General features: G+C 41.6%; 1 protein-coding gene and 1 non-coding gene across 2 annotated transcripts in view; both read left to right on the top strand.

The window, feature by feature from the left end:
- The window catches only part of GALNTL6 (polypeptide N-acetylgalactosaminyltransferase like 6), a 1,485,023-nt gene that overhangs the window by 1,306,815 nt on the left and 156,657 nt on the right, over positions 1-21,551 (top strand). The gene's annotated exons all lie outside the window — the stretch shown is intronic.
- Positions 9,163-9,235, top strand: TRNAR-CCU (transfer RNA arginine (anticodon CCU)). Its single transcript has one exon. It is a non-coding gene; the product is annotated as a tRNA-Arg (tRNA).

Genomic DNA, 21,551 nt, shown 5'->3' with positions numbered 1-21,551 from the left:
TCCTCAGTAACCTCCTATGACCTCTGACAAGGTCATTCAAAAGTGTCAGCCCAGCATTCAAGAACCTACATAATGTGACCCAAATTTTCCTCTCCAAATGTGTTCACTGGATATATCTGATATGTCAGTCACCCTTCCCTACACAACCAGGTGATTCCTTCCCAATGCTTTGCGTCTTCCTCAGTGCACTTCCTGGTTCTGTCTTAATTTAAGTCAAGAGCAAGTGCCTCCAGCTCCACAACGCCGCCCGCATTCACCTCAGTCCTTATAGAGAGCTAAGGTCCTGCAACAATTCATGGGTACACTCACATGACCCTTGGATCATCTAAGTGTCCTTGAATATCTCTAAATGCATTTTAAGGCTCTTTAACAACAGAAAATAGTTTTTGGATCTTTGTGTCTCCCACAGAATTTAGTTACAGGGACTTTTCCAGTGGTCCAGTAAGTAACACTCCATACTCCCAACACAGGGGGCCTGGATTCAACCCCTGGTCAGTGAACCAGATCCCCTACGCTCCAACTAAGAGTTCACACACAGCAGCTAAAGATCCCACATGCTGCAGTTAAGACCTAGTGCAGTCAAATAGATAAATAAATAAATGTTTTTAAAAAGAATGTAATTATAAGTATCATGAAATCAAAAAGGCTTCATTAAGTGAATATAATCCCAAAGAATTAAAATGAATGATAAGTTTAGTCAATGGTGTAGGTTAAAGGGTGTTAAAGGAGAGCCTTTGACACCCCAATAGGTACATCCTTGTCCCTTGATGTGCCTTCTCCTACCAGTGGCTGCTTCTATATCCTACATTCATCACATTGAAATACTCTAAACATCTCTATCACACTTTCCCCGTTCTATAGCCACTTATAAAGTCTTTTATAAGTGGCCCAGGGTTCAAGGCCAAAGTCACCCTTTTCTCCTGTAAGAATTCCCCTTGCCTTCCTGGTTGGAATGAATTTTCCTTTCCTCACTCTTGTTTTCTCACTTTCTGTGTCCATCTTTTATGACCTTGAATTATAGTTGGTTCTATTGCCTCTCTGAGTCACCCCAGTGAGTTGCAACCTCCTTGAGAATGGGAACTGCTCATTTCATGTGTCTGTTTTATCTCTCTCAGAATATCAGCACAGACTCTGCAATAGTAGGTGATAAAATAATATTTATTAAATTATCTTGGGAAAGATGCCCCAGCAAATTTAGCCAGCCTTTATGCTGAAGGAGATGGATGACTTACTATACTCACTTCTACAGAGTGGATTTAAAAGAAACTGTGTTCTAAATCAGAGCAAAACTGTGTTTTATCTCAAACAGAAAGCAGAAGAGAAAATGTGAAGAGGGCATGATTATGCATGTGGAAAGCCAGCTAAGATTCTGAAGACTTTCAGAAAAGAATTTTAAAAAGACACATAGAGACTGATGTTACGAATGGTTTTCTTAAAATATGGTTCACATTCCATGGATTGTCTAAGTGATAGAGATTCTCACTCTTATTTTTAATGTTAATATTTTGCATTTATTATAACATATTAGAAAAATACATTAATGATGTTAAAAATAGTTTTGCTTAAGATGATGATCAATTAAAATTTAACATGTAAAGGGAACAAAATGTAAATCATAGTTCAAATAATGTGAGGTATAGGAAAAGGTGTGAGACAACTACAAACATGGCCACAGCTTAAGAAAGCAGTACCTTGTTCTAACTGGAATCAAGGTCATGAACTTTCCGAGTTCCTGTTTCCTCAGTCCTACCATTTAACCTTGGGCCACTTCCTAAGGGTCTCTGAATACTAATTATAAATCCCTCTCAAGGGTTTTCAACACCTTGGGGTATTTGCTTTTTAAAAGACATTTCATCACTAGTTGTTGCTTAGTCGCAAAATGGTGTCCAACTCGTGGCAGCCCCATGTACTGTAGCCTGCCAGGCTCCTCTGTCCATGGGATTTCCCAGGCAAGAATACTGGAGTGGGTTGCCATTTCCTTCTCCAGGTCTTCCCGACTCAGGGATCGAAACTGCATCTCCTGCGTAACAGGCAGATTCTTTCCTGCTGAACCACCAGGGAAGCCCACATCACCAGTTACTCATGCAATTTCTACCAACATCCCTGAGTTTCCTCTACCCCTATCTTTCCATTTTCCTGCAGCTCTGGTTCCCTGAAGTCCCTGCCTCTTGCGGAGCCCTGTAGCTCCAGTGAGTAAGCTTCTTTGTCCCTGCTGATGGGCCTCTCTTCTTCCCGAGAGGGGCAGGCTTCTTCGTTTGCAGCAAACTCCCCTCTGTCTGCAAGGCCATCATGAACTGTCGGCATGCTTTCCACCTCAGTGTCTGGTGGTCCACGTCCTGGCGAGTGTTCCTTCCCAGGGACCCTGCACTAAGCTCTGTGCAGCCCACTCATCAAGGACAGTGGATCTCTCTCTCCAGGGGCTGAAGTTTCTAACACAATACTGTCCTTGGCATCACTGATTGAAAGCTGTGTCATGGGTTGCCTTGTTATCCCCACTTATCCTCAACATCTAATCAAGGTATTAGTCTTCACAGCTGAATCTTAGGTAAATGATTATGTAAGATTGCTTCTCTGACTACTTGATGATCCCTGACCTTGCTGCTTTATTCAATGAGGGATTGGACCAGCTCACATCTGAAAATCAGATTCAGTTCCAAAGTGCCAAACAGATCAGTCTGATAAAACAGGAAGACAGAATGGAGTGAGAACCAACTCTTTCAATATAAAAACATTAGATCATACATCCTAGTAAGCTTTCAACTTGTTTAAAATATTATATTTGTTGTTGTTCAGTCACTGAGTTGTGTCTGACTCTTGGCAATCCCATGGACTGCAGCATGCCAGGCTTCCCTGTCCTTCACTATCTCCCAGAGTTTGCTCAAACTCATGTCCATTGAGTCGGTGATGTCATTCAACCATCTCATCTGTCATCCCCTGCTCCTCCTGCCCTCAATCTTTTCCAGGGACTTTTCCAATGAGTCTGCTCTTCACATCAGGTGGCAGCATCAGTCCTTCCAATAAATATTCAGGGTTTATTTCCTTTAGGATCACACAGGTGCTTATTTTCCATCTTCTTACTTTTTTGCCTTCTACACGCATCCTTCTAAAGCAAACAGAAAATGACGATGCAAATTCAACAAAACAGCAGAAGTCGGGACCATCATTTTAAGACAGGACCATATTCTTTGTTGCTGTTCATCATCTAGAAACAGGAAAATGATCTTTGTAGACAAAACATGAAGGTGCTGGAGGAGGAAATGGCAACCCACTCCAGTATTCTTGTCTGGAAAATCCCATGGACAGAGGAGCCAGGCGGCTCCAGTCCATAGGGTCACAAAGAGTCGGACACGACGGAGCAACTGAGAACACACACCCACGCCACAAGTAGAGAAAGCCTGCACAGCAACAAAGACCCAGCACAGCCAAAAGGTAAATACAATAAAATCTAGGAAAATGCAGGCTTTGGTCCCAACCCCAACCCTCAGATCCTGCATCAGAGGCTCCCCAGTGGGGCCTTGAGATCTGCCACTTTCTCCAGCACCAAATGATTCTAGAGGCCATTAAGCTTTTAGAACCACTTCCTAGAAGGAAACACACTTTGGGAAATGCTGCAACTGAATACATACCTGTATTTAAACCTGTATTTAAGCCTGTATTTAAACATGGATATGGATGCTCTAAGAAACAAAATATACATTTATTTAATTGTTGAAAAAAAAAAAAACATGATGGTACATTGACTGTTGTTTACCCTCCTCTATCTGCCTGGCTTGATGACAGCTTCAAACCAGGAGCAGGTGGTTCAGAGGGACAGTAACTGTGCAGCCTCATCAGCCTTGAGCTCTTTTACTCTTTATGGTGAAGTACATTCCCATGTTTTTCTGTCATGTCTAGTTTTGAGAAACCACTTGCATAGCTTTTACAAGAAGATGTCACTGAGCCTCTGGTGCAGGTGAAGGGGAATCTAATTTCATTACATTTAAGTGCCCGCCTCCCATCACCCTCCAGTATAGCGTAACATGGTATATTGTGGGGCTGTAATAAATAGGAAGGAGGTGGGTTGCGACGCCTTTTAGGAGAAGCCAAATTACTTTGGGCCACACATCTGCCTCTTCGGTTCATCCTATTTGCTACCGTTTCACAACCTAATTACAGGATTTTCAGGAAATTACTGTCCGGCGGTAACAGGATGACCTGCTTTATGGAGCAGAGACAGGCAGCCCCAATGGCTTCAGCCTTCACCGCTGCCTCCATGTAATTGCATCACCCTTCCCTGCGAATCCTCCATAGGCGGGAAGTAAATGAAATATTATAATTACCTTTTATTCTCTTTCCCCTGAAGCCAGAATTTGGGCAGTGTGCGTCCAGAGGAGAGAAGTAGGGGGTGAGGCCTTTAAGAATAATCCTGGTGGTCTGTTCAAGGGGAAGTAAGTGGCCCCACCCCCAGCCTTTTGGCTGCACACAAACCACATCAATAGCCGCACGTTTTGTTCACTTAGCAAAGTGTAAGACCCCGTCTGTTTAAATCACCATCACAGTGAGACACATTGGCGCAATCCTGAAGAAAATGTCTATTATAGCAATATATATGTGCAATGCACAAGAATTTGAAAGGATTTATCTGAAGGAAAGAGACAGTTGTATAGAGCTGAAAGAGCGAATGGGCACTTTCAGGCTATCCAAAACACATACGAAAGCTCATTTCTGCTCCTTATGAGACAATTTTATTGGAGACATTTCAGTGAGATGCCTAAGTGGGACCTAAACATTGGAAAGGATGAGTGAGTTTAGAGCTGTAGTTCTCTAAGCTTTTAGAAAATGCTTTTCCAACCCAACGAGCTTTAATGGATGAGATAAAAGCAATTCTCTGATTTAAGTTCTACTCGTGACCCTAAGTATGAAAATAATCTCTAATTCAACAAGACTTTTATTTTTGTTTTTTGATATGGCCCATTCTTAAAGTCTTTATTGAACTTGTTACATTATCTCTGTTTTATGTTTTGGTTTCTTGGCCATGAGCCTTGTGGGATCATAGCTCCTCAACCAGGGATTGAACCATCACCTCCTGCATTAGAAGGCGAAGTCTTAACCGCTGGACTTCCAGGGAAGTCTCAAATTCTGCAAGTCTTGACTTGAAGGAAGGAAATGGCCCTTCCCTGTGTGTCCTCAGCCTTTGGTGGGGGTGGGCTGGATGTAACTGTAGACTAATCACTGGTGATGTATTCTCCAATTGCTCAGCAGGCAGTTCTTTGAAAATAAAAAAGAATGGAATTCACTGAATTTCTACCTCCCACCTGAAGACTTCTAAGCTGGGACAATCTCCATGTCCTTGAAAAGTATCCTTAGAGTTGCACTTTATGAAAATTCTATTATCTAGATATAATTTCCTCAAGTGCATCTTTGAATGGCTCAGCAAAACGTGATGGAAAAGAGGTGGCATTCCCTTTAGCCAGGTGCCTCTTCTGAAGAAAAAAACAACTGTAAACTGCTGCTTTCACTAAGTGCGCGCATGCATGCTAAGCCGCTTCAGTCGTGTCCGACTCTTTACGACCCTGCCAGGCTCCTCTGTCCCTGGGATTCTCCAGGCAAGAACACTGGAGTGGGTTGCCACACCCTGCTCCAGGCGATCTTCCAGAGGGATCAAACCCACATCTCTTGCACTGACTCCTGCATTACAGGCAGATTCTTTACCGCTTAAGCTGCCAAGGAAGACTTCACTAAGAATCAGTCATCTAATATTCATTCAGCAGATATGCATTGTGTGCCGACCTCAGCATCATGCTCAGAGCCAGGGCACAGGAATGAATAAATGAACTGGCAGTGCATCCACTCTCCTGGAATTCATGTTGGAGTAGGGAGCCATCCAAGAAAGTACATACAATATAGCAAAGAATTTAAGTCTGATGGTGAGATGTAGAGCAAGGAAGGGGTAGACAGGGCAGGCAAAGGGCCTGGAGAGGTGTTTTCGATATCATTTGAGGAAAACCTGCAGAGATGGAACTCCTCAGGCTGGGCTGGAGCAGATCTGGGTATCGTAGGAGCAGCAGAGGCCAGGGGGCTGCAACAGAATGATGGAGGAGAAGAGGGTGGTGGTAGCAGATGGAATCAGAGAGTGGGCTGTGGCCAGGATAGGGTGAGCCTTGTGGACTTTCTGCAACATTCCAGGAGGTTCTCTGGCTGCCATGTGGACAAGAAGCGGCAGGGGTGGGAAAGCACTTGGGAAACCAGTTAGGAGGCTACTGAAATCAACCAAGGGAGAGAGACTGGAGGCACAGACCCAGTCCTCCTTACAAAGCCATTTCATAACCTCCACAGAAGCTACTGAGTCAAGCAAGGGTTGTCATTTTGTGTCAACTATCAGCTGAGTGTGGATGGTGACTGCTGCCATGAAATTAAAAGATTCTGGCTCCTTGCCAGAAAAGCTATGACAAACTCAGACAGCATATTAGAAAAGCAGAGATATCACTTTGCTGACAAAGGTCCTTACAGTCAAAGCTAAGGTTTCTCCAGTAGTCATGCACAGATGTGAGAGCTGGACCATAAAGAAGGCTGAGCACCAAAGAATTGATGCTTTTGAATTGTGGTGCTGGAGAAGACTACTGAGAGTCCCTTGGACTGCAAGGAGATCCAACCAGTCAATCCTAAAGGAAATCAGTCCTGAATATGCACCGGAAGGACTGATGCTAAAGCTCCATACTTTGGCCACTTGATGCAAAGAGCCACCTTATTGCAAAAAACGCTGATCCTGGGAAAGACTGAGGGAAGAAGGGGAAGGGGGTGACAGAGGATGAGATACTTAGGTGGCATCACCAACTCAATGGACATGAGTTTGACTAAATTCCAGGAGATGGTGAAGGACAGGGAAGCCTGGCATGCTGCAGTTCATGGGGTCACAAGAGTCAGACACGACTTAAGAGACTGGACAACAACAACACTGTGGGGCTTCCCTGGTGGCTCAGTGGTAAATGATCCACCTGCACATGCTGACGAGACAAAGCTCAGGAAGCAGACCCAAATCTGACCTACCTGCTGCCCCTGCCCACTCCAGGGCCTCCCCTTCACTGCCAGTATCCTCACAAGAATGACCCCCACCCCAGATGAACAACCAGACAACCTGATGAGCAACCTGACTGTGACCAGTGCTAGGCGAGGCAAGGAAAATCATTCACAAAGGCAAATGAAAGAGCTAATAGAGATGCAAAATGACACTCACGAAGGAGATCAAAAATGAACAAACCTATCTCAGTGAAATCAAAGAAGTATTATCTTTTGAGGGGGAAAAAGCTACAAACCCCAAGTGTTAAGAAAGGATAATATTGAAACATACATTCAGTTCAGTTCAGTTCAGTCGCTCAGTCGTGTCCGACTCCTTGTGACCCCATAAATCACAGCACGCCAGGCCTCCCTGTCCATCACCAACTCCCAGAGTTTACCCAAACTCATGTCATTGAGTCGGTGATGTCATCCAACCATCTCATCCTCTGTCATCCCCTTCTCTTCCTGCCCTCAATCCCTCCCAGCATCAGGGTCTTTTCCAATGAGTTAACTCTTCGCATGAGGTGGCCAAAGTATTGGAGTTTCAGCTTCAGCATCAGTTCTTCCAGTGAACACCCAGGACTGATCTCCTTTAGGATGGGCTGGTTGGATCTCCTTGCAGTCCAAGGGACTCTCAAGAGTCTTCTCCAACACCACAGTTCAAAAGCATCAATTCTTCGGTGCTCAGCTTTCTTCACAGTCCAAATCTCACATCCATACATGACCACTAGAAAAACCATAGTCTTGACTAGATGGACCTTTGTTGGCAAAGTAATGTCTCTGCTTTTGAATATGCTGTCTAGGTTGGTCATTTCTTTCCTTCCAAGGAGTAAGCGTCTTTATTTTCATGGCTGCAGTCACCATCTGCAGTGATTTTCCCATATGTAAAGTAGATAGTCCATTGGGAAAGACTCTGATGCTGGGAGGGATTGGGGGCAGTAGGAGAAAGGGACGACCGAGGATGAGATGGCTGGATGGCATCACGGACTCGATGGACATGAGTCTGAGTGAACTCCGGGAGATGGTGATGAACAGGGAGGCCTGGCGTGCTGCGACTCATGGGGTCGCAAGGAGTCAGACACGACTGAGCGACTGAACTGAACTGAACTGAACTGAAAGTAGATAGTCAGTGGGAATTTGCTGTATGATGCAGGGAGCTCAAATCAGGTGCTCACCTAGAGGGGTGTGGTGGGGTGGGAGATGGGAGAGAGGTTCAAGAGGGAGGAGACATATGTACACCTATGGCTGATTCATGGTGATGTATGGCAGAAACCAATCCAATATTGTAAAGCAATCATCTACTGATTAAAAATAAATAAGTTAACTTAAAAAAGAAAGGACAATACGTTAATAGAAAGAGGTAAAATATGAGTTGGAAATGGTCAGAAAAACTAACAGTAATAACAATAAAGGAAGAGAAAATGCAGTCAACGATTGTATCAACTAGAATTCCTTTGCTGCAAGCAACAGAAACAGTCTCAACTAACTGAAACAAAAGGAGAATTTAATGACAGGATATAAGGAATCTTCCCAGGTCAAAAGGAAGGCTAAAGAACACACCCAGGGAACTGAAAAATCCAGAAAGCCTTGCGGAGGAATATGTTCACAGTTCTAGCTGGTGCTATCCCTTTAACAGGGCTTCCCTGGTGGCTCAAGTGGAAAGAGTCTGCCTGCCAATGCAGGAGATGTAAGAGATGTGGGTCTGATCCCTGGGTCAGGAATCCCCTGGAGGAAGAAATGGCAACCCACTCCAGTATTCCTGCCTGGAAAATCCCATGGACAGAGGAGCCTGGGGGCTACAGTCCATAGGGTTGCCAAGAGTCGGGCATAACTGAGCATGTGATGGGTGGATGGGCTCCTGTTATAATGAAAGAAAGACAACTACCTATCTCCACTCCAGCTCAAGATTCAGGATCTTGGAGATGATGTCCTGTCCTAGCTCTTTATCCCAAGGCAGTGCATGAAGAGCTTCAGATAAGGGGCTGGCAGGGAAGTGAGAATATATTCCATCTCCCCAAACTCTACTCCAAACAGAGGAGAGGAAGTTCCCCCAGGGAAATAATGGTCTTGTTAATTAAGAGACATGAATGCTGCAATGCCAAAAACTGGTAACCATCCACTGCAGAGGCCCCAGAGGCCTAGTGGATCAGGCACTGGCCTCCTAAGCCAGGGACTGTGGGTTCAATTCCCACTTGGGGTAAGAGTACCTTTGGGTTTCCCAGGTGGCACTACTGGTAAAGAATCCACTGAGATATGGGTTCGATCTCTGGGTCAGGAAGATCCCCTGGAGGAGGGCATGGCAACTACTGCAGTGCTGAAGAATCCCATGGACAGAGGAGCCTGGTGGGCTACTACTGTCCATGGGGTCACAAAGAGTTGGTCACGACTGAGTGACTGACAAGAGCAGCAGATCCACTACAGGGACATGAGCACAGGTTTGAGAAGAAAATAAAAAGGGAAAGAATGAAAAAATAATTAAATGCAGAGCTCAAGAAGAAAATCATAGGTATACATGACAGGGGAGATCAAATACAATCAAGTGTTTGCTTTCGAGATCCATCAGTGACTAAAAATGATAATATAAGAATGAGTGAAATATTCTTCAAAATATTCAAAATATTCTTCACAATAGTATATTTTACAAATACTAGTATATTTGTAAATTCCTCCAAAATTTACTACTACCTCATTCTTCCCAAGTTTTCTTTACTCTTATTTTTTTAATTTATTAATTTTTAATTGGAAGATGATTGCTTTACAATATTGAGTTGGTTTCTGCCATACATCAACAAGAATCAACCATAGTTATACATATGTCCCCTCCCTCTTGAACCTCTCACCTCCCTCTCACCCCATCCCACCCTTCTAGGTTATCACAGAGCACCAGTTTGAGCTCCCTGAATCATACAGTAAGTTCCGACTGGCTATCTATTTTACATATGATAATTTATGTTTCCATGCCACTCTCTCCATTGGTCCTACCCTCTCCTTCCCCCCACCCTCAGCCCCCGCTTGTGTTGACAAGTCTGTTCTCTATGTCTGCATCTCCACTGCTGCCTTGTGAACAGGCTCCTCAGTGCCATCTTTCTAGATTCCATATATATGTGTTAATATATTTGTTTTTCTCTTTCTGACTTACTTCACTCAAGGTTCATTCACCTCATTAGAATCTACACAAATGCATTCCTTCTACAGCTGAGCAATATTCCACTGTATGTATGTACTGCAAGTTACCTATCCATTCACCTGTCAGTGGACATCTAGGTTGCTTTCATATCCTACCTATTGTAAATAGGGATGCAGTGAATATTGGGGTACATGTGTCTGTTTCAATTATGGTTTCCCCAGGGTATATGCCCAGTAGTGGGATTCCCAGCTTATATGGTACTTTTGTTCCTAGTTTTTTAAGGAACCTCCATACTCTTCTCCAGAGTGGCTGTATCAGTTTGCATTCCCATCAACAGTGCAAGAAGATTCCCTTTTCTCCATATTCTAAAACTCTTACAGGAAACACAGGCAGAACACTCTATGACAAACTGCAAGAGCCTCTATGACCCACCTCTTAGAGTAATGGAAATAAAAACAAAAATAAACAAATGGGACCTAATGAAATTCAAAAGCTTTCGCACAGTAAAGGGAACTATAAACAAGGTAAAAAGACAGAGAATGGGAGAAAGCCCTCAGAATGGGAGAAAATAATAGCAAATGAAACAACTGACAAAGGATTAATCTCCAAAATATACAAGCAGCTCATATCAGAAAAACAAACAACCCAATCAAAGAGTGGGCAGAACAGCTGATCTTTCAGCAGAAACTCTGTAAGCCAGAAGGGAATGGCAGGATATATTTAAAGTAGTGAAAGGGGAAAATCTACAACCAAGATTACTTACTGTACCCAGCAAGGATCTCGTTCAAAATTGACGGAGAACTAAAAAGCTTTTCAGACAAGCAAAAGAGAATTCAGTACCACCAAACCAGCTTTACAACAAATGTTAAAGGGATTACACAGTCAAGAAATACAACAGAAGAAAAAAGATCTATAAAATCAACCCCAAACAATTAGAAAATGGCAATAGGAACATATATATCAATAATTACTTTAAATGTAAATGGATTAAATACTCCAACCAAAAGACACAGACTGGCTGAATGGATGCAAAAACAAGACCCGTATATGCTGTCTACAAGAAAGTCACTTCAGACATCAAGACACTTATATACTGAAAGTGAGAGGATGGAAAAATATATTCCATGCAAATGGGAAGCAAAAGAAAGCTGGAGTGGCAATCCTAATATCAGGCAAAATAGACCTTAAAATAAAGATTACAAGAGATAAGGAAGGATACTACATAAAGATCAAGGGATCAATCCAAGAGGAAGGTATAACAACTGTAAATATCTATGCACCCAACATAGGAGCACCTCAATACATAAGACAAGCACTAACAGATGTAAAAGGAGAAATTGACAGCAACACAATAATAGAAGGAGACTTTAATACCCCACTCACACCAATGGACAGATTATCAAAACAGAAAATTAATAAGGAAACACAAGTACTAAATGATACATTAGATGAGATGGATCTCATTGATATCTTCAGGATATTCCATACAAATGCAGAAGAATACACCTTCTTCTCAAGTGCACATGGAACATTCTCCAGGCTAAACCACATCTTGAGTCACAAATCAAACCTCAGTAAATTTAAGAAAATTGAAATTGTATCAAGCATCTTCTCTGACCACAATGCTATGAGACTAGATATCAATTACAAGAAAAAAAAAAAACTGTAAGAAACACAAACACATGAAGATTGAACATGTTTCTAAATAACAGGTTACTGAAGAAATCAAAAGGAAAATAAAAAACTTTCTAGAAACAAATGACAATGAAAACACAACTCAAAACCTATGGGATGCAGCAAAAGCAGTTCTAAGAGGGAAGTTTATAGCAATACAATCCTACCTCAAGAAACAAGATAAACATTGAATCCACAACCTAAATTTATACCTAAAGCAACTGGAAAAAGAAGGAGAAAAAAAAATTAGTATAAGGAAAGAAATCATAAAGATCCAAGCAGAAATAAATGAAAAGAAATGAAAGTAACAATAGTAAAGATTAATAAAACTAAAAGCCATTTCTTTGACAAGATAAACAAAATTGACAAACCCTTAGCCAGACTCATTAAGAAAAAAATAGAGAAGAATCAAATCAACAAAATTAGAAATGAAAAAGGAGAGGTTACAACTGACAATGCAGAAATACAAAGGATTATAAGAGACTACTATGAACAACTATATGGCAATAAAATAGATAACCTGGAAGAAATGGACAGATTCTTGGAAAAGTTCAATTTTCCAAGACTGAACCAGGAAGAAATAGAAATTATGAACAACCCAATTATAAGCACTGAAATTGAAGTTGTGATCAAAAACCTCCTAAAAAACAAAAGCCCAAGACCAGATGACTTCACAGGAGAATTCTATTAAACATTTAGAGAAGAGCTAATACCTATCTTTCTAAAACTCTTTCCAAAAATTCCATAGGAAGGAACACTTCCAAACTCATTCCATGAGGCCACCATCACCCTGATACCAAAACCAGACAAAGACAACACAAAAAAAGAAAACTACAGGCCTATGTCACTGATGAACGTATATGCAAAAATCCTCAATAAAATTTTAGCAAACAGAATTCAGCAACACATCAAAAAGCTCATACACCATGATAAAGTTGGGTTTATTCCAGGGATGCGAGGATTCTTCAATATACAGAAATTAATCAATGTGATACACCATATTAACAAACTGAAGATAAAAACCATATGATCATCTCAATAGATGCAGAAAAAGCCTTTGACAAAGTTCAGCACCTATCTATAATTAAAACTCTTCAAAAAATGGGCATGGAAGGAACCTACCTCAACACAGTAAAGGCCATATATGATAAGCCTATGACAAACACTATTCTCAATGATGAAAAACTGAAAGTATTCCCCTCTAAGATCAGAAACAAGACAAGAGTGTCCTCTTTTGCCACTATTATCCAACATAGTTCTGGAAGTCCTAGCCACAGCAATCAAAGAAGAAAAAGAAATAAAAGGAATCCAGATCAGAAAAAAAGAAGTAAAGCTCCCACTGTTTGCAGATGACATGATATTGTACATAGAAAACCCTAAAGATAGTATCAAAAAATTACTAGAGCTAATCAGTGAATTCAGCAAAGTTACAGGATACAAAATCAATACACAGAAATCACTTGCATTTCTATATACTAACAATGAAAAATCAGAAAGAGAAATTAAGGAATTAATCCCATTCACCATTGCAAGAAAAAGAATTAAATAAATTTACCTAAGGAGACAAAAGAACTGTACACAGAAAATTATAAGGCACTAATGAAAAGAAATCAAAGATGACATAAACAAATGGAGAGATATTCCATGTTCCTGGGTAGGAAGAATCAATATTGTGAAAATGACTATACTACTAAATGCAATCTACAGATTCAGTGCAATCCCTATCAAATTATGAAGGGCATTTTTCACAGAACAAAAAATTTCACAATTCATATGGAAACACAAAAGACCCGGATTAGCCAAAGCAGTCTTGAGAAAGAAGAATGGAGCTGGAGGAATCAAGCTTCCTGACTTCACGTTATACACAATGCTACAGTCATCAAGACAGTATGGTACCAGCACAAAAACAGAAATATAGACCAATGGAACAAGATAGAAAGCCCAGAAATAAACCCATGCATCTATGGGTACCTTATTTTTGACAAAGGAGGCAAGAATATACAATGGGACAAAGACAGCCTCTTCAATAAATGGTGCTGGGAAAATGGACAACTACATGTAAAAGAACAGAATTAGAACACTTCTTAACACCATATACAAAGATGAACTCAAAATGGATTAAAGACCTAAATGTAAGGCCAGAAACTAGAAAACTCTTAGAGGAAAACATAGGCAGAACACTCGATGACATAAATCAAAGCAAGATCCTCTATGACTCACTTTCTAGAATAACGGAAATAAAAACAAAAGTATACAAGTGGGACCTGATTAAACTTAAAAGCTTTTGCACAGCAAAGGAAACTATGAGCAAGGTGAAAAGCTTCAGAACGGGAGAAAATAATAGCAAATGAAACAACTGACAAAGGATTAATTTCCAAAATATACAAGCAGCTCATACAACTCAATACCAGAAAAACAAACAACCCAATCAAAAAGTGGGGAAAAGACCTCAACAGACATTTCTCCAAAGAAGACAAACAGATGGCTAACAAACAAATGAAAAGATGTTCAGCATCACTCATTGTTAGAGAAATGCAAATCAAAACTACAATGAGGTGTCACCTCACAACAGTCAGAATGGCTCTCATCAACAAGTCTACAAACAATAAATGCTGGAAAGGGTGTGGAGAAAAGGGAACACTCTTGCACTGTTGGTGGGAAAGTAAACTAATACAGCCACTATAGAAGACAGTATGGAGATTCCTTAAAAAACTAGGAATAAAACCACCAAGTGACCCAGCAATACCACTCCTAGGCATATACCCTGAGGAAACCAAAACTGAAAGAGACACATGTATCCCATTGTTCATTGTAGCACTATTAACAATAGCTAGAACATGGGAGCCACCTAGATGTCCATTGACAGATGAAAGGATAAAGAAGTTGTGGTATATATACACAGCCATAAAAAGGAATGCATTTGAGTCAGTTCTAATGTGGAGAAGGCAATGGCACCCTACTTCAGTACTGTTGCCTGGAAAATCCCACGGACGGAGGAGCCTGGTGGGTTGCAGTCCATGGGGTCGCTAAGAGTCGGACACGACTGAGCGACTTCACTTTCACTTTTCACTTTCATGCATGGGAGAAGGAACTGGCAACCCACTCCAGGGTTCTTGCCTGGAGAATCCCAGGGATGCGGCAGCCTGATGGGCTGCCCTCTATGGAGTCGCAGAGTCGGACACGACTGAAGCAACTTAGCAGCAGCAGCAGCAAAGAGGTGGATGAACCTAGAACCTATTATACAGAGTGAAGTGAGTCAGAAAGAGAAAGATCAATACCATATTCTAACACATATATACGGAATCTAGAAAAATGGTACTGAAGAATTTATTTACAGGGCAGCAATGGAGAAACAGGCATAGAGAACAGACTTATGGACATGTGGAGAGGGGAGGAGAAGGTGAGATGTATGAAGAGTAACATGGAAACTTACATTACCATATGTAAAATAGATAGCCAACAGGAATTTGCTGTATGGCTCAGGAAACTCAAACAGGGGCTCTGGATCAACCTGAAGGGGTGGGATGGGGAGGGGGATGGGAGGGAGGCTCAAAAGGGAGGGGATATATATATATACCTATGGCTGATTCATGTTGAGGTTCGACAGCAAACAGCACAATTCTATAAAGCAATTATCCTTCAGTAAAAAACAAATTAATTTTTAAAAAGTGCGCAGAATACCTAAACAGACATTTATCCAAATAAGACATTCAGATGGCTAATAAACACATGAAAAGACATTCGACATTGCTCATTACTGGAGAAATGCAAATCAAAACTGCAATGAGGTATCCCTTCACCCCAGTCAGAATGACCATCATCAAAAAGTCTACGAACAATAATTGCCAAGGGTTTTTTTTTGCTGAGCTGAGGTAAAGGTGGTGTGAGATTTTCTAGTAACTTCCTCCTGCAGTAGAGAAGACAGAAACGGTGCAGCCTGTGTGGTATTTTCTCTGTGGAGCCGGATATAGATATTTTACCGGAAAGCTTATCAACCCATCTCCTGGGTGAGGCAGGACCCTAGAGAGCTGCATTACTATTTTGATTGTTTCTTATTGAGATCAAAGCTATTTAAAATAACAGATTAGGCTCACCACTCATCTGAGCCTCACATGAGTTATCCTGAGGGACTGGGCTGAGCGGATCTTAGAAGTTAAAGAGAGAACAGAGACAAATCTACAGAACTACGTTTTGTCTGCTGCTTTTTCAAATTGCAGCTTGGCAAGAGAAAGAATATACTGGAAGCTTTTAATGTTTTTTTATTAAGACAAAGCTGAAGGAATGTGCAAAGATGAAAACAGGAGACACGGTGGCATCTGCTGAAAAGAAATGACTTCTCCATGGCCTGTTTGACGCAGCATAGAAGGGTCTGGGCTTTTTGTGACAGCTATCTGAACACTTGAGGTTGAAAATAAAATCACACAAGTCCTGAATTACCCACATGATCTGCCCACATCAGCAAGGAAGTATAGACCAAAGAATTCTGAGTGCTTTGGCTTCAAAATAGCTGCTGGGTCTCTCCGAGGAGTGGTCCATGAAAACAAGATATCTGAACAAGTCAAACTAGGTTTTTCCCCTTTTAATTTTTTAAATTGTTCAAAATGTCTTTTTAAATTAATTTAAGTCGACTGTGCTGGGTCTCCGCTGGTGCACAGGCTTTCCTCTGCTGTGGCGAGCAGGGGCTGCTCTCGAGCTGCAGGCTAAGCGGGCTTCTCATTGCAGTGACTCCTCTGGATACAGAGCACAGGCTCTAGGGCTTCAGTAGTTGAGGCTCCTGGGCCCTAAGGCACAGGCTCAGTAGTTGTGGCACATGAGTTTAGTTGCTTTGCCGCATGTGGGATCTTCCCAGACCAGGAATTGAACCACTGTCTCCTGCATTGTTTAGCAGTGAGCCACCAGGAAAGCTCTAAAATGATTTTTCTAACAGCTTTATTGAGTAACTGCAAACTTAATATGCACAGTTTGATGACTCTGCACATATACATGAGCGATTCTTCATTGATGGGTTTAAGTTCTGCCATCTTTGTGTAGCAGAGGTGTTAAGAAAAGACTTCAGACACAAGCCAACCCTGCATGTGATTCCCAGGCCCCTTCCTTACCATAAACTGCTCTGTGCTTTGTTTTCCTCATGGGGTTATTATGAGAATTAAGTAACATAAAACATGGAAGGCAATCAGAACAGTACCTGAGACTAGAATTATTTAGTAAGCTTTATCAGTTATTTTTAGGGCTTTCCAGGTGGTTCAGTGGTAAAGAATCATACTTCCAATGCAGAAGACACAGGAGACATGGGTTTGATCCCTGGCTTGGAAAGATCCCCTGGAGGGGGCCATGGCAACCCACTCCAGCATTCTTACCTGGAGAATCCCATGGACAGAGGAGCCTGGCCGGCTATAGTTCATGGGGATGGAAAGAGTTGGACACAACGATAACACAAGTTATTTTTATTGTCATTAAATACCATGAATAGATAAAACTGTGATCATAAAGGCAATGAAAGGTTATTGTTACCTTGAGAGGCATACTTTGAAATCATCCAGGTTTACATGTCACAGAGTTCATTCTGTCTTTAACAGTATGTACATTCTGTCCGACATTTGTGTGCAAGTTTTTGTTCACACGTATTGTTCACTGATAAGACTATAAGCAATAAGAGGTCAGAGCCCACCTCTTACTCAAATGCTCATGATCTGAACCATATTATACTAACTAAAAACAGCAGTCATGCTTTGCTTTTGTTCCAGAACTATGAAACTGTACAACTTTTTCTTTTTAAGAAAATCTAGAAGAAGAAGAATGACCCAAAACTGTTGATCTTATCTAATCGCTTTCAAATACACTGTGATGAAACTCCTCAGTGATCGACTACAGCTGGACCTTGTTGATCTTTATTTCATAGTGTAAAAGCATTTCTGGTTTTGTTTAGTTGCTAATTCCTGTCCAGTTCTTTGCACCCCATGGACTGTAGTTTGCCACGCTCCCCTGACCAACAGATTCTCCAGGAAAAAATACTAGAGTGGGCTGCCATTCCCTTCTCCAGGGGATCTTCCAGGTGCAGGGATCAAACCTGAGTATCCTTCATCTCCTGCATTGATTGGCAGGTGGATTCTTTACTGCTGAGCCACCAGGGAAGCCTGAAAGCATTGAAAGCATTTTTACCCATGTTAAATTCCCCAGCCTTAAAAAAAAAGAAAAGAAGAAAGAAAGAAAAACAACTTCTGTGATTCAAAAAGTCTGTTCTCTGTTTAAAAGGAAAAAGTTGTGTGGAGGTATATCATGGCATATGTATCAAACAGCCAGATGTTTTATAGAGAGGTACTCTGGAAACTAGGAAAAACTAATAAATATTGCATATAAAACAAGCTCTATTTTACTCTAGTGCTTATAAATGAAGGGAAGATTTTCCTAAATTATCTTTGTGACTCCATGGACTGCAGTTAACCTGGCTCATCTGTCCATGGAATTCTCTAGGCCAGACTACTAGAATGAGTAACCATTCCCTTCTCCAGGGAATCTTCCCAACCCAGGGATCGGCCTCCATTGCAGGCAAATTCTTCACCATCTGAGGCACCAGAGAAGCCCATTTATGAGCTAAAGGTTGCCTAAAGTTGTTACTGAAACATAGCAGTTAAAACCAGATGATGTTATGAGACTTGAATCGCTAGTACTGTACTCAACCACTAGTGCGTTTTATAGGTGACTTCTACAGTTACGTAGGAATATAGCTGTCCCTTGAACAACATGGGCTTGAACTATGCAGGTCCACTTATATGCAGATTGTTTTTCAATAAACACTGCAATACTATACTCTCTGGGCTTCCCAGATGGCTTAGTGGTAAAGAATCTGTTCCAGTTTTAAAACATATCCAATTCATCTATTTACTTTGTAGGGCTAATGGGAAAATGTTGATCAACAATACTTTCAGAGACTAAAAGAAAACTTACTTTAATCTATTAGAAATCTTAAAGCTGCAAATATATCAGATTGCGTTTGTCGTTCAGTCGCGTCCAGCTCTTCGCAACCCCATGGACTGCAGCATGCCAGGCTTCCCTGTCCTTCACTATCTCCCAGAGTTTGCTGAAACTCATGTCCATTGAGTTGATGGCACCATCTAACTATCTCATCCTCTGTCAGAGTAGGTTTTCAGAGTATTTATGTCCTTTTTTATCCTACATGTGGTCTTTGGTGTTCTGTTTCTATTTTAACTGCATTGTATTGTGCCCTTTATTTTAAAATTTTGCAAATAATTTTGGAAGGAGATGGGTACTGACAAAAATAAAATAAAACTCTTAGATAAAGGCAGATTATCAGTGGAAGAATATCCACCAGTGTCTCTATTGTAGTTATAGTCTTATTATTGAATCTCTTTGCCTGAAAGGACTTGGGGGTTGTTATCTGCCTAGCGGAAAAAAAAAAAAAAAAAAAACCATGTTGAGAAACTATTAACCTTTGATAACCTTTACAGTATTTCTTCAAGTTTGCCATTGCTGACAAGGGAACATATCCAGACAGAGCAGAAAATTCATTAGACTTGAGGGTTTCAGATATCTCTATCAAGGACAAGGACAAAACGGCTGTCCCAGAGGAAAGACTGGTACACGAGGGCTCAATAACTGCCATTTTTCTTCATCTGGGTCCAGTGACCCATTCCATGAAAATGCCAGCACTGCGCTATTTCATCCAGATGAACTGGGGTTATGCCATCAAGATAAACGCTATTTTCTCAGGAAGCCCCAAAGCCCAGCACTGCTGATAATATTAAGAAGCTCCCTCTCTAGAATCAAAGCGACATTTGGTCCCAATGGAATTTGCAGAATTTGGGGCCAAAGTCTTTCTGACTCCCAGAGGCAAAAACTTGAGTCAGTGGGGCTTAATCCAGGTTTAAGTTATGGTACACCTTAGTAGTCAGATACAAGTAGACACTTGATTAATGAGTAGTAAATGAATAGCAACTATAATTCCAAGGCCTTTCAGTTCAGTTCAGTCGCTCAGTCGTGTCCAACTGTTTGCGACCCCATGAATCTCAGAACCCAAGGCCTCCCTGTCCATCACCAACTCCCAGAGTTCACTCAGACTTGCGTCCATTGAGTCAGTGATGCCATCCAGCCATCTCATCCTCGGCCGTCCCCTTCTTCTCCTGCCCCCAATCCCTCCCAGCATCAAAGTCTTTTCCAGTGAGTCAACTCTTCGCATGAGGTGGCCAAAGTACTGGAGTTTCAGCTTCAGCATCATTCCTTCCAAAGAAATCCCAGGGCTGATCTCCCTCAGAATGGACTGGTTGGATCTCCTTGCAGTCCAAGGGACTCTCAAGAGTCTTCTCCAACACCACCGTTCAAAAGCATCAGTTCTTCAGCACTCAGCCTTCTTCACAGTCCAACTCTCACATCCATACATGACCACAGGAAAAACCATAGCCTTGACTAGACGGGCCTTAGTCAGCAAAGTAATGTCTCTGCTTTTGAATATACTGTCTAGGTTGGTCATAACTTTTCTTCCAAGTAGTAAGTGTCTTTTAATTTCATGGCTGCAATCACCATCTGCAGTGATTTTGGAGCCCAAAAAATAAAGTCTGACACTGTTTCCACTGTTTCCCCATCTATTTCCCATGAAGTGATGGGACCAGATGCCATGATCTTCGTTTTCTGAATGTTGAGCTTTAAGCCAACTTTTTCACTCTCCTCTTTCACTTTCATCAAGAGGCTTTTGAGTTCCTCTTCACTTTCTGCCATAAGGGTGGTGTCATCTGCATATCTGAGGTTATTGATATTTCTCCCAGCAATCTGGATTCCAGCTTGTGTTTCTTCCAGTCCAGCATTTCTCATGATGTACTCTGCATATAAGTTAAATAAGCAGGGTGACAATATACAGCCTTGACACACTCCATTTCCTCTTTGGAACCAGTCTGTTGTTCCATGTCCAGTTCTAACTCTTGCTTCCTGACCTGCATACAGCTTTCTCAAGAGGCAGGTCAGGTGGTCTGGTATTCCCATCTCTTTCAGAATTTTCCACAGTTTATTGTGATCCACACAGTCAAAGGCTTTGGCATAGTCAAGAAAGCAGAAATAGATGTGTTTCTGGAACTCTCTTGCTTTTTCCATGATCCAGCAGATGCTGGCAATTTGATCTCTGGTTCCTCTGCCTTTTCTAAAACCAGCTTGAACATCTGGAAGTTCACGGTTCACGTATTGCTGAAGCCTGGCTTGGAGAATTTTGAGCATTACTTTACTAGCGTGTGAGATGAGTGCAATTGTGTGGTAGTTTGAACATTCTTTGGCATTGCCTTTCTTTGGGATTGGAATGAAAACTGACCTTTTCCAGTCCTGTCACCACTGCTGAGTTTTCCCAATTTGCTGGCAATATTGAGTGCAGCACTTTCACAGTATCATTTTTCAGGATTTGAAACAGCTCAACTGGAATTCCATCACCTCCACTAGCTTTGTTCGTAGTGATGGTTTCTAAGGCCCACTTGACTTCACATTCCAGGATGTCTGGCTCTAGATGAGTGATCACACCATCGTGAAAAGCCTTTAAGTATCAATTTAGTTTTGTAATATTTTCCAATACACTCCTGAAAGCCACTGCATGTTTTTTAAGATGTACATGATATTTTGTATCTGGTACCTCTGGTAAAGAATCCACCTGCAATGTGGGAGACATGGGTTCGATCCCTGGGTTGGGAAGATCCCCTGGAGAAGGCAAAGGCTACCTACCCTA

Source organism: Ovis canadensis, chromosome 2 (assembly GCF_042477335.2).
Source record: "Ovis canadensis isolate MfBH-ARS-UI-01 breed Bighorn chromosome 2, ARS-UI_OviCan_v2, whole genome shotgun sequence".
NCBI lineage: Eukaryota > Metazoa > Chordata > Mammalia > Artiodactyla > Bovidae > Ovis > Ovis canadensis.
This window is presented reverse-complemented; position numbering and strand designations above follow the sequence as displayed.